Source organism: Diorhabda sublineata, chromosome 4 (assembly GCF_026230105.1).
Source record: "Diorhabda sublineata isolate icDioSubl1.1 chromosome 4, icDioSubl1.1, whole genome shotgun sequence".
In the NCBI taxonomy this organism is placed as follows: Eukaryota; Metazoa; Arthropoda; class Insecta; order Coleoptera; family Chrysomelidae; genus Diorhabda; species Diorhabda sublineata.
Genome location: NC_079477.1, coordinates 29268440 through 29280713, shown reverse-complemented (window position 1 = coordinate 29280713; position 12274 = coordinate 29268440). Strand labels below are relative to the sequence as shown.

The following is a 12274-nucleotide window of genomic DNA, read 5'->3' as shown; positions in this document are numbered from 1 at the left end:
AGATTTTCCTGTTTGAATAGTGAAGAACTATTCACAATCTACTTTAAGTCAAGAAAAACTACTTTCATACAATGATAATTAATAATTAATAATAATAATTAATGTTTCGCATTTTCAAAGGCCCACAAAAATATATTTTAATCACGTAGCATTTGATTGAATTTTTCTTTGCTTAGAATAATGTCTTTCAACAATTGTTTACCTTAATCTAAGATCTGACACAAAATTTTATTGATAAAAAATATAATTTGAGGTACTAAGGAACTGAGGTATCGAATTTCAGAGGTCAGTAGAGGCAGCAAAAGATGAATATCCCACTGGCAGAGAATCTGTAAATCCGCCACTAGTTTGAGTCCATTGAGGTTATGTACAAACAAATTTACTCTCGAAAAGTTGCAAAAAAATTTTTAAGAACGAAAAAATCTATGGAATTAGCGAACTTGTTTCAGATTCTTCTCTATATATCATAATCCATCCTTTTTTTTCGAAACTACTTCTCACGTTTTCAAAAAATATTGCATTTGTGATGAATTAAGTCTGTGAGGAACACTGTATGTTAATTTGTTACAATTGTGAGACTTTTGAAGTAAATAAATTTTGTCAAAAATTTGAGTTTTAATTCTTTGGATATAAATAGCCTAGAAACGATTGATCCTCTTACCATAACTTGTACAATAAAATTTGTAACCAACTTTAAGCTAAATACAAAGTTGAATTTATAAGTCGCATTGTTTACAGAAAATCTTGATTAAACAATATAAGATGAAATGAAATTTTTCAAAAAATCTTTTTGGTGTGCTAATAAAAAAAAACGTTTTCAATCATTCAAGATAACGATGAAATGTACTTAAATTAGTTATCAAAAAGCATTAACTTAAAACAAAAATTGAAGACAACAAAAAAAATCCGTAAAAAAGTCTGTTAAGATTTTCTATAATAATGAAATAATTGGGCCTATATTTTAATTAAACATCAAAGAAAAACAAAACAAAAAATATGCCAGGTTCTTGACTCCTGAAAGTCTTGTCGTCCATAAAGGCGATCAATGCAAATTTCATCCTATTTTTCCATTTTGTTTACTCTATATAGTTATAAAGAAGATATTATTAAGTTCTGATCTGCAAAAACTATTAACTGTGATTTTAATTAAATTATATAAGTGAGATAGTCTATCATCATATTCGGACGCACAAAATACCGTTTTTCTTTCCGTAGCAGCACTACAAATATATTTTCAATACATAAGTTCTTTACATGATATAACTGAAAAGCGAATGAGAATGAAAACCCACCATAAACCGCAACAAGAAATGGTAAGAATTACCACACGTATTTCGTTATCAACAATCATGATATTTGAACAAATGACTGTGTAGATATAATGAGATAAGTTATTGAAATTGATAATTTATATACTTTTTGTCGTTCACGATGTATTGGACACCGTAATGTATTACATCTAGCCATGAAACGAAACTATATAATTTATGCTTTCTTTTCTTATGTAATTCTAATTCGAGAAATATTCGCAGAAACTTAACTTAGGAATAATTCCATCTATTAAAGCAGATTGGTACTCATACCTTAATTCACTAGCAGTTTTTATAAAGAAAATATGAAACTGGAAAAGTAGAAGAATTTAAGAGATACGATATTTGTTGATTGACAAAAATAACTTAGTTTATAGGATGAATCACGAGAAATTTACTATTTATCTATTAGTGTTTATAGAGTATAGTCTAGGACTCATTTTTTTGCACCCCTGAAGAGTTATAGTTCTTTAACGTAGGGCACAAAATTTTGAAAAAAAAATTCTTCACAACCCTTAATTTAGAAATATCAAATTTGGTACACTGAATGAGACTGTTAAGGGCATCGAATAATAGTAGAGATTTTAAACAAGTTTTTCATCTGTCAATTGACCAATTAGAGATATTAAAATTTGCACGGCTTGGTAAATACAAATAAATGGAAAAATTTCTCCTTTACCTGAACTATTTTATGTTCTCTTCTCTTTGTTTGATGTTTTTGGAACATTACATTGATTAAATATTATTATTATAACCAAGTCTTTGTCCTCAAATTTTTACATCCAGTTTATCCAGGAGATCACAATAATACTGAAGGTTTATCTTTATAGTAGTGTTGTCATTAATTATTAGCAAAGCTTCTTCGGTATCCCAAAAATCTGATAACACTTTTTTGTCTGATTCCTGAATCTTGGATGATTTAGGGCTCGCACCATTCTTTAAATATGGGCTTAATTCTAACATAACATAAGCATCTATATATTTGTCTTCACCACGGATTTATTTGATGTTTTTGGAACATTACATTGACTAAATATTATTATAATAACCATGTCTTTGTTCTCAAATTTTTCAATCTGACTAGCACCTTATTGTCTGATTCCTGAACCTTAAATCGTTTTATGTTCAGAATCTTGGTAGCAGATTCAAAACAACGGTGATGAAATGATGTACAAAATCCATCTCGTCTAAAACTCTCTAAATCACAGATGAGTGTGTTTTAGTCCGGTGTTATCGAATGCAGCACCCATTTTGTACAAATATTCTGTAATGAAACACGTATTAATGCACTATTAATAAGTTTTTCATGTGTTCGTGAATTTGTTTTGGTGCTACACCTTCCAGAACTAAGAATTTTTATACTATATTCATTTTTCCATTGTTCGAAAATACGACCGATCTATATGAAACCGCACGATAATTACGTATCATTTTGACAAAATCGTCAAACTGATAGCGCCAACTCTCATTGAACGACTGAGCATATTATACAGTATTATTATTTTAACTTCGGTAGCGATGTTCCAAAACCTTTAGATATCAAAATCATGCAAACCGTTTGCAAATGAGATGTTTAATATTTAAAATTTGAAATGTAGTGCATCAAATTTTGATCCTTCCTGAGATAGTTCTATTGATATTAATACAAATATCTTTTTGTTGCAGATTTTGGCTACAATTTGGTAAGTTCAATATGAAATTATCCTATTTGAAGATTTTGTCTCTTATTATCACGTTTATGTTCAAATTGATTGAACGTGGAAAATTTTTCTTATTTCTATAGTATAGTTTAGATACAATTTTTTTCACAAAGACCAAAAATCGTTCCATAACTAACTAAATATAAATGTGAGATCGGACGTGACTCATCTTAGTATTTTTTCAACAAACCTAACTCAAGAAATTTCTTTCAGCATCAACGTCAGCGTCAACGCATTTCATGATTAGTTTTAAATTGCAGCGCTCATTTTTTAGATGGTCATTTTCAGTCAACATTATCTTCACTTTAACAATTCCAAGTCCACTTGATGGCTGACTTGAGAAACCGTTAGTTGATTCCATTATATTATTTTCATACCCACGTCTAAAAAAGTCGATTCTCCATTAGTTGAATGTAATATTTTCTACGCTTTGGCAATTTTCGATATAAAATTGAAGACTGATTGAAGCTAGTGCGACATTTTCTTCGTAGTATTGTACTAAAACTAAGAAAACAAAAATAACGCCTGTATAGCTAAGGCGAGAAGAATCATAGCAATTTTTATAGTAACAATTACCGGTATGGTTCTTACTTTTTGACTTTTTGTGTATAATCACAAGGTTCGATCAGATAAATTAAAAAAAGAGAGAAAATGTTTATTTATTTGCGCAAAATGTCCCCTTTTTAACGTATAAAAATCGACCATATGTTATTTAACAAAAAATCATTATCAAATTATTGTGATAATTGTGTGATATTGTGATCAACAAAAATATATAGGGTCAAAACAAAAATATGCAAAACCAATTTAAAATAACTTTAAGTTATCAGTATAAAGTGATTTTTGGAGTAAAATGTAAAAAACATACGAATTAAAGTGCTAACAAAGTTTATTAAGAGAAAGAAAGTCACTATTTTAAAACTATTTATTTTACTCCAATACTATTATTTCAATTCTTAGTATCTCAAAACTATAAAAAAGTGATCTGACACCTTTATACATCAAGAGCTTCACCTCATTTGATAATTTTGGCTATACTTCATTCAGACAGCACATACAAAGAAAGACAATAAACTTGTTCGCCCTTTCCAAGGTTAAAGTAGCCCATTTAGGAGACCTTATAAGTTTCTCATCATAATTGTTCCAACGATTCATCTAATCCACGCAGGTGTTCCCCAAGGTATCGTTTTGGGTTCGCTACTATATCTTCTATACAAAGCCGATTCACCCACATCAAAAAACTGTACTACTTCACACTTAGATCCTAAATCTGCATCAGAAATGCTCCAAGCAAGGTTTTGATATGGCATACAGAGATCCCACCAATAGGATTAGATAAGATGATCCAGAAAATCTTCGTCATTCAGCAACATGTAATAACGACTAGCCTTCCTATCAGTTTTCTTTGGGCTACGCTCTTTTCACTAATTATTTGTCTTCCAATACAATTTCCATTACATTCGGTATATTGGAATGGATGATATTATCCCGTGGAGGATCACAACCAAACTTTATGGGTAATGCAAAAAGCTGTTTTCTAATCCTTATTTTCGCTAATAGCGCTTTATATCACAAGTTGCATGAGTCTGCCGACAAAATATTTTAGCTGATTTACCCTTTGTCTTATCATTAATAAAAACTGAAGCTACTCACACTCATTATTCCATAGTCTATCCTTCTAATAGAAATGGTTGATATTTTACGGGAAATCAAAATTTTCAAATTTTATACTGTCTAAGATAATTTAAGATCATCAACACTTCAAAATAAATCATCGTATTTAATGCATTCAACTTATTTTAATTATTCGGAATTCATTCTCTGTTGCGTCAGTTGTTTCTCCTATAGTTTTATGACTTGGACAGTTTTCTAGAATTTTTTATTAAAAAATGCCGTTAGAGAGAGTACAATTATTTCAGAACTGTTAACAAAAATCATTTAATTATGCTATTAATTATCATATAAGAGATACAGTAAGCTCAAGATGATATTTAAGTAAAATCATTAACCACTCACAATTAATTTTCAAATTTACCAAGTTCACTGACCTTGCATTTTTTTCCTTTTACCACGCTCGTATTAACATACTTTTTGCATCGAAGATTTTTGCAATCTATTCATTCAAACGCTTCAAAAGTTTTTGTTATTAGGAATCTTAAATTAAAAATGGAATAAGACGAAACGTAATAGGTTGGTCAAGTTTATTCGGATGGAATGCTAAGAAAGGAAGTTGTCAAAAACCACCATGGGATACAGATAATTTGGGTTTAAATAGATATTTACAAGCGAATGAAAATCGCAGCAGTGAATAAATAAAACCGAAATTGTCTACTACTCATAAATAACATCTATTGTAATTATTTTTGATTAAATTTTATTTTATAATCTGATAATTAAATTCAGTTTCTTGTATGTTAATTAAAAGTTATCCAGAATTCCGTTTTTATACATAAAATAATAGAAAAATTCGTACTTGCACTCTATCATTACTGAACAGTTGCGTCACAGGAAAGTTAAAATACTGATGGAGAAGATGTGTTGGAATCCATTATGGAAGATCATAAGACATGGATTGTGTATGGTATGCCCAAAACGAAAAGACAATCACAACAATGGATGCACACAAATGCTCCAACGAGACTGACAACATTCAAACAAACCTTCAACACCTGTAAAATTATGGCAAATGTTTTTCGCGACCAAAACTTTTTTGTTGCTTGTGAAATTGATGCAACCTTGAACCAACAACTAATGCAGATTCATATCGTAAGATTTTGCGACGGACAGCTATTCCAAAACAAACGAAGAGGTATGTTGAATTCTTGAATGGTTCTGACCTGTGACAATTCTCGCCTTACTTCTATACCAATTTCAATGGGATATTCCTGACCTAGCATCGTGTGATTTTTATCTATTCCCTGAACAGAAGCAGTGGCGGCGCATTTCCAATCATTAGTGGCCACATTTTATAAACATAAAATATTTTTTTATATATTTACCCGTCTTTAGTGCAAATACTATTTTCTCATCACAAAAATAGCATATATATTGCTCAAACATCCCATCCCCAAAATTCACATTCAAATAAGATATGGGAACTAATCGAAAATATATTGATCTACTATCATTTTTCTATATTCTTCAATAAATTTCATAGCTGAGCAAATTACAAGCACAGTTGAGGCATTCAAAATTTGAGTCTTGTACATTGATATCTCTCTTATTCTTGCTAGTACAGAAAAATTGTAAATGTACAAATTATGTCTTGTAAGATGACAAAACATTTTGTGATGCGCCTTCCAGAGGCTCTCTCGATTTTAGATTTGAAGAGGCTAGACAACCTAACCTAACCACACTCTCCAATGGGACAATGAGAATCAATTCACGAACTGAAAATTCCTCATAGTATTCTGTCAGTATGTAACTAGCGGGCTTTGATTTTCGTTATCACGTAATGATTTGAATTAGAAAATTTTCACCAACAAATGTAGAGAACCTGGAAAATTGAACGTTAAAGAAATATGTATATAAAATTTCAGTTAAACGACACTGTCTATCAAACTTCTATTCTTCTCTGTTAATTGCAGCAAACAGCATTTCGAAATTGTGAATAACAATTTGATTTGATTTTCTTCGCTTTTACTACACTTACCGCAATTTTTTTTTATTTTTTCCTAATTTTTATAGGACATGAATTGTCCTACAATTTCTATTACAAACATGAACAAATACCAGCTTAAAAGACTCTAATTTAGGATCACAATATTCTGTCTCCGAAAAATTGATGTGATGTTCATTTTGAGACTTTACTTTCCCAGACTAATAATAAATGTTATCTCGTCCTAATATCATGTTTCTTTTAATTTGAAAATTGTCAATGAATAATTAATTAGACATCTTATTGTTAACACTTACGAAAATGGTACATCCTAATGAAAAGAGAAATAGTTAAGCTCATGCCAATAATCTTGTAAAACTTCCACAAGAAGATTTAATAGCAACCATCCAGATGAAAACTTGTGTCACTAAAGCATTAAACAATTAGTAAATGGAATTGAAACGAGAAATAACGTTAAAGACGGAAAAAACCAAGAACAACGTAAATTGAAACATGAAAATATTCAATTGGTAATAATTAATCATTCGCAAATGAACATTCAATAGTCAATCAGACTCAAGATGAGCCAGTGCGAAAAAATCTTGAATTAACATCGCTAACACTATAACTGGTTGATCTATTATGTACCCTGGACTGTATCTCATAGATAGTAACGACTTTATAAAGTGATTTACTTCTTTGAGGACTATTCGGTTCATCTTTTGTGCATTTGACTTTGGACAGTCTCGTTGTCACAGAGGAGATGTTCGGCTATATCCTTTGATTCCTTGCAGAAACGACAAGAGCAGTCAAGAGTTTCTCCAATGTTCTTCAAATGGTAATTCACCGGACAGTGACGAGTGTGCATACCAGTAACTCTTCTTAGCTTATATTCGCTTAATGAATGAGAAAGAAGTATCTCCGATTGTTTCTGATTTCTCTTATTTTCTTACTTTTTTATGACAATGACTGAGAAACCTATAAATGGTCCTATGAAAAGAGTTGCCCCGCCTTTCTTCATCAGTCTGTTCATTGTCGCGCACTCCGATGTGGCAAGATCCCCTCATTCCTGAACCCATAAATTATAAATTGAAATTGCATGAAAACTATCCTTATAGTCGACTTTAATTCTATGACAAAGTTACAATAATAGCATACTTCAATTGTAAATTATATATTAGTATTCTTATATGTAAAATTAAAAAGCCTAACCGACCCTATTGCCGTCAGAATTATTCTCAATTCTTCATAGAGACACATACAAAAATCTCTCAGAAATGGAATGTCGGTATAGGTGTTATAGAAATTATTGGACTATTATTTATTGACATATGGAAATGAATACTGACACATTTACTAAAATTGTACTATTTTTGACCTTATTGATTAGTAAAATGGATACAAAAGTTGTACAAGTAGAAAATATAATTAAAATCATGCAAAGAAAATAAAAGTTTACTTGAATAGCTTTAAGAAGAAATCGTGTTTTAATATTCAATAACGATATAAGTCAATAAGCGGACATACTATACGAATAAATTGCCTACGATTTTTGTAGCTTTAAAGGCCTCAATTTCGATTAAATTACCTTTTCAGCCTTGAACGGCACCGTGATCGATAACAAACTAAACAACCACAAAAAAGATGCCAGAGGCGTTGAAACGGCCAGTGGACTACATTCTTGATTGAGTGGCATATACAGACAAAAAATAACACGCTTGACTCTAACGAGTTTTCTTTTCATCTGCTTTTATAAATTTGAGATGTGTGTTTCTTTCAAACGAATGTTTATTTTGTTTTTCTCTAATTACCCATAGGTGATGTTTTTATTTGATTTATCGTTCTTATTCAACTTCAAATGTTATTAATAAACTCTTGGAATGTGAGTTTAAGTAGTTAAATGATGGTAAGTAGGTTTGGGCAATAGTAGTGGAGCTATTTGTCTTATTTAACAAAACTTGGGCTATATTTTATTAACCTTTCTCTTACACCTTTTGTTCATGTATAATCTAATGTTTCCGACATATAAATGTCGGAAATCGTCCATTCATAAGCATTAATCCAAACGTAGACGAAATTTCGGATAAAACATACGGTTCTATCAAAAAACCTAAATCTGACCTCATTTGATTTTGAGGTAGGGCGATAATATTTAGATGGATCCTGTGCATCACATGAGACAATTATTAATCAAGACCATTTTTACACATTTTTCTAAATTTGTATAGTTTTCACAAAATATAAAGCGTCACCCTCTACGAAACTACGTTCAATTCATTCCATTTCTTCACAACATGCAAGATCCCATTTTTAAGCATGAAAATGCAAAAAAATATCTAGAGGCTTTATATATCAACACCACATTAACCGTTTACTTTGGCTATCAAGATCTATATCCAATTTAACATGCTGTTGAATTTGTAAAATCCATATACTTGTGAAGGAATTGACCGTGATACTAAACATCTAGTCAAAAGCTGTGCTGACTGTGCTATGCAAAGAAAGAATCTTCCTAAAGTTGTCGTCCATTCCTGGCGTTAATTGGAAACGAATACATTTGATTATGCTGGGCCGTTTAAAGGTAACTATTCTCCAATTTGGATTTATGCCAAATCCAAATGGCTGAGGAGCGAACCCTGAAGGATCCTCCAATTTCTTGTTCTACTTTCAAATTACTGGAAGTAATTTTCTCTGTACATGGATATTCCAATATTAATGTTTCGGATAATATTAATTCAAATTACTTTGTTGATTCTTTTTCTGAAACTGTTATTGTTACCAATTACTCCATCTTCATATTCTTCTTATTTCACTCATCACATCATAGTTTAAGTCTTCTTCAACCTATACTATCAATAGTTTGTAAATAATGTATTGAATGACATGCTTTTGGTTTATAATCGACGTCACCTTCCTCAAAGGATTATTCATTTAACTTTCCCCCATATTTTTTTAACTAGTTGTAAAACAATTTCATAGCAAATACTGCTGCTTTATCTTCTTTCAACTTTACTCTGGTTTCGTTCAGTTTTTCATATCCCTACTTTTTATCTGTCTCTTTCTCCTCGATCTTCATTTCTTCTTAATTTTTGTTTTTACTAGTATCCTTCTATGAACAAGATTTTAAAATAACCCTTGAATTGAATAAACTGATTTCTTAACACTTCCATTCTCTAGAACACTTTTCACATAACGTTCTGTGCTTCAAGAAATCGATAAATGATTAGAGGAATGCTGTAACTTTTCAAATTGGATATACGCATAAATAAAACTGGTTTAAGTACTGTAGAAAATCTCCACGGGAGACTTAATCTATATCAATACGTTTCAGAGCCTTGTCATTTTATTTTGCAATTAAATTTTTTCTGTCACATTATATGATTCATCACACATCAATTACGTCTTTAAAAACCTATTATTACTCAACGTTGAATTCATATTCTGAACTGGATTTCTGAATAAACAATAAATAATTTAAAATTAATGTGTTTACCATCAGAAAGATTAGCTGGTCGTGCCCGACACATGTTTTGTACGGTTTTTAATAACAAGAGGTTCGTTAGTTGTATTATCATGATTTGAATTTTTTTATTGTATACTAAGAGAAGACCGAACTTTCCTCTTCGTTCATTTGTACTTTGATGAAAGCATAAAGTCTTCATCATCTCGAGGACATCTAAGCACCAACGACGGATAGAGAGAAGACTCAAAAGAGTTGAAAATTTTGAGCTAGTGACAAAAAAACAGGGCACAGAACATACTGTATAGTGGAATTTACAGCTGGGACAAAACTGAGAAAACCTCAAGGGATCGAAGTCGGTAACTCTTTTCTTTCGTTTGGCTGTGATTAAAATGTTATGGAATATGTATTTCATTCGCAATCAAATACCACTATTTTCAGTGTAGCAATAGCCTAATTGTGATGGATCTTGGTGCCAGGTAAGGTCAGTGTATCTTATGAGAAATTTCCCTCTTGAATTATTCCTCTGAACCTTTCTTTCTAGAGTATGTTTTATAAGATCATTCCAATTATATAATCGAAGAAATTTGATTGTCGCTACTACCACGATGATCATTCTTTCCTTAATTATGATTTGATCTACAAAGGACTGATTTGTTTTCTTCTTAATCCAAGACTCCCTCACATCAAACGCAAGGTTAACATTTCGGAAACGTCGATTTTAATTAAAATTTAAACTTGTTAGCTGATGTATCATACTACTTGCGCTATCGCACTTATCTTCTTCATTTCTTGAATTGATTCGTTCAATATTATGAGAAAGTATACATTATCAATATTTAAATCATTTCTACTTAGTCTAAGAGCCGTTTCATTAAAAACGTATTGGTTATAATCAGTTCGATGTGCTTTAGTAGTTAGCATTACCTCTGATTTAATTGCCTTATAAACGTATCTAATCCTCTCTTCACTTAGTTATTGTAAAATTTTAGCTTAGCAACAGTTTGAAGTAGGAATACATCAACTCCAGTGACTACAATATAAAGCTTTGTGCGTTCGAGCAAAACACTGATCTTCGATACGTTGAGCAACGATCTTAAACCACAGATTCATTAATATCCTCGTGATGGTCGTCCGATAAAACTACTTTTTTCACGAAATTCATTGTCACTCCAGTACTACTGAGTACTATAGTTAGTCTCATCAGGACCCTCCTAAGGACTACTGGTGCCTGCGTGCAAATTATGGCGCCCCTTGAGCCATTTTTGAGGTAGGTAGGTAAATGCTTGGAACAAAGGAAAAAACTTAACTTTCGAAGTCGTATTTATTTGTAGTCTAAACTATATAATATTGCCCATTTTCTACAGATATATAAGAACTACTTTCTACTTTACTTAGATATTTTGAAAAATATGCAGATACTTCTGATAACAAATTCCTAGGTAACTTCATTATAAAATGATAGCTAGATACAATAGAAACATAAAAAATAGTTATTGTAGGAACAATATTTTCCGTGATTTTGCTGTTGTAAATTCATTTATTACATCCCCAAAATTCATATCAACAAATCTCATGTTCAATTGCTAATTTTGCTAGCCCAGACAATATTTTTTTAAGCAATGTCGATCTTAAATAATTTGTAATCATTTTTAACTGAAAAAGATCGCTGGCAGAAGCTACAGATACAGGAAATGTCAGAAGAATTCTTATTGAAATGGTTTCGTTTGGAAAGGAGGAGATTAAATTAATTTCAAATATATATCGTAAAAAACAGAGAACAGTATCATCAGGTAATCGAAACAACTTTAACGCTTTAATTTCATTAAACAAATCATTGGAGTCTGAATCTTTCTTTTCCTAATCTGTCTGTCGTTCTTCAAGAACAGAACAACGTTTTAGAAGATCGCTGTCACTTAATTTAAATATGTCACTAAGAAATCGGAAAATATTATCAATATTAATGTCCCGAGTGCATGTCAAATTTGACATGCACGAGAGGACATTTTGGCAGACTATTTCCTGAGAAAAATTTAATTTAAAATAAACAATAATTGTTCCTTTTCTTAAAATATAAAATTAAAACCAAATGATGTTTATTATTCCTAGACGAAAATTTGGCACTAGTGCAAATTATCGATAATTTGCACTAGTGCAGTATTATCGCTGAAATTTGATCGTTGCTAGGTAAACATAAAATATTATA

The 12274-nt window shown here is 30.9% G+C and overlaps 1 protein-coding gene across 1 annotated transcript in view; it reads left to right on the top strand.

Annotated features, from left to right (window-relative positions):
* LOC130442749 (uncharacterized) overlaps positions 1-12274 on the top strand; it is a 245412-nt gene that overhangs the window by 185906 nt on the left and 47232 nt on the right. The window contains exon 3 of the mRNA XM_056777098.1: positions 2976-2992. The gene's annotated coding sequence lies outside the window, so the exon portion shown is untranslated. The remainder of the gene's footprint in view (positions 1-2975; positions 2993-12274) is intronic.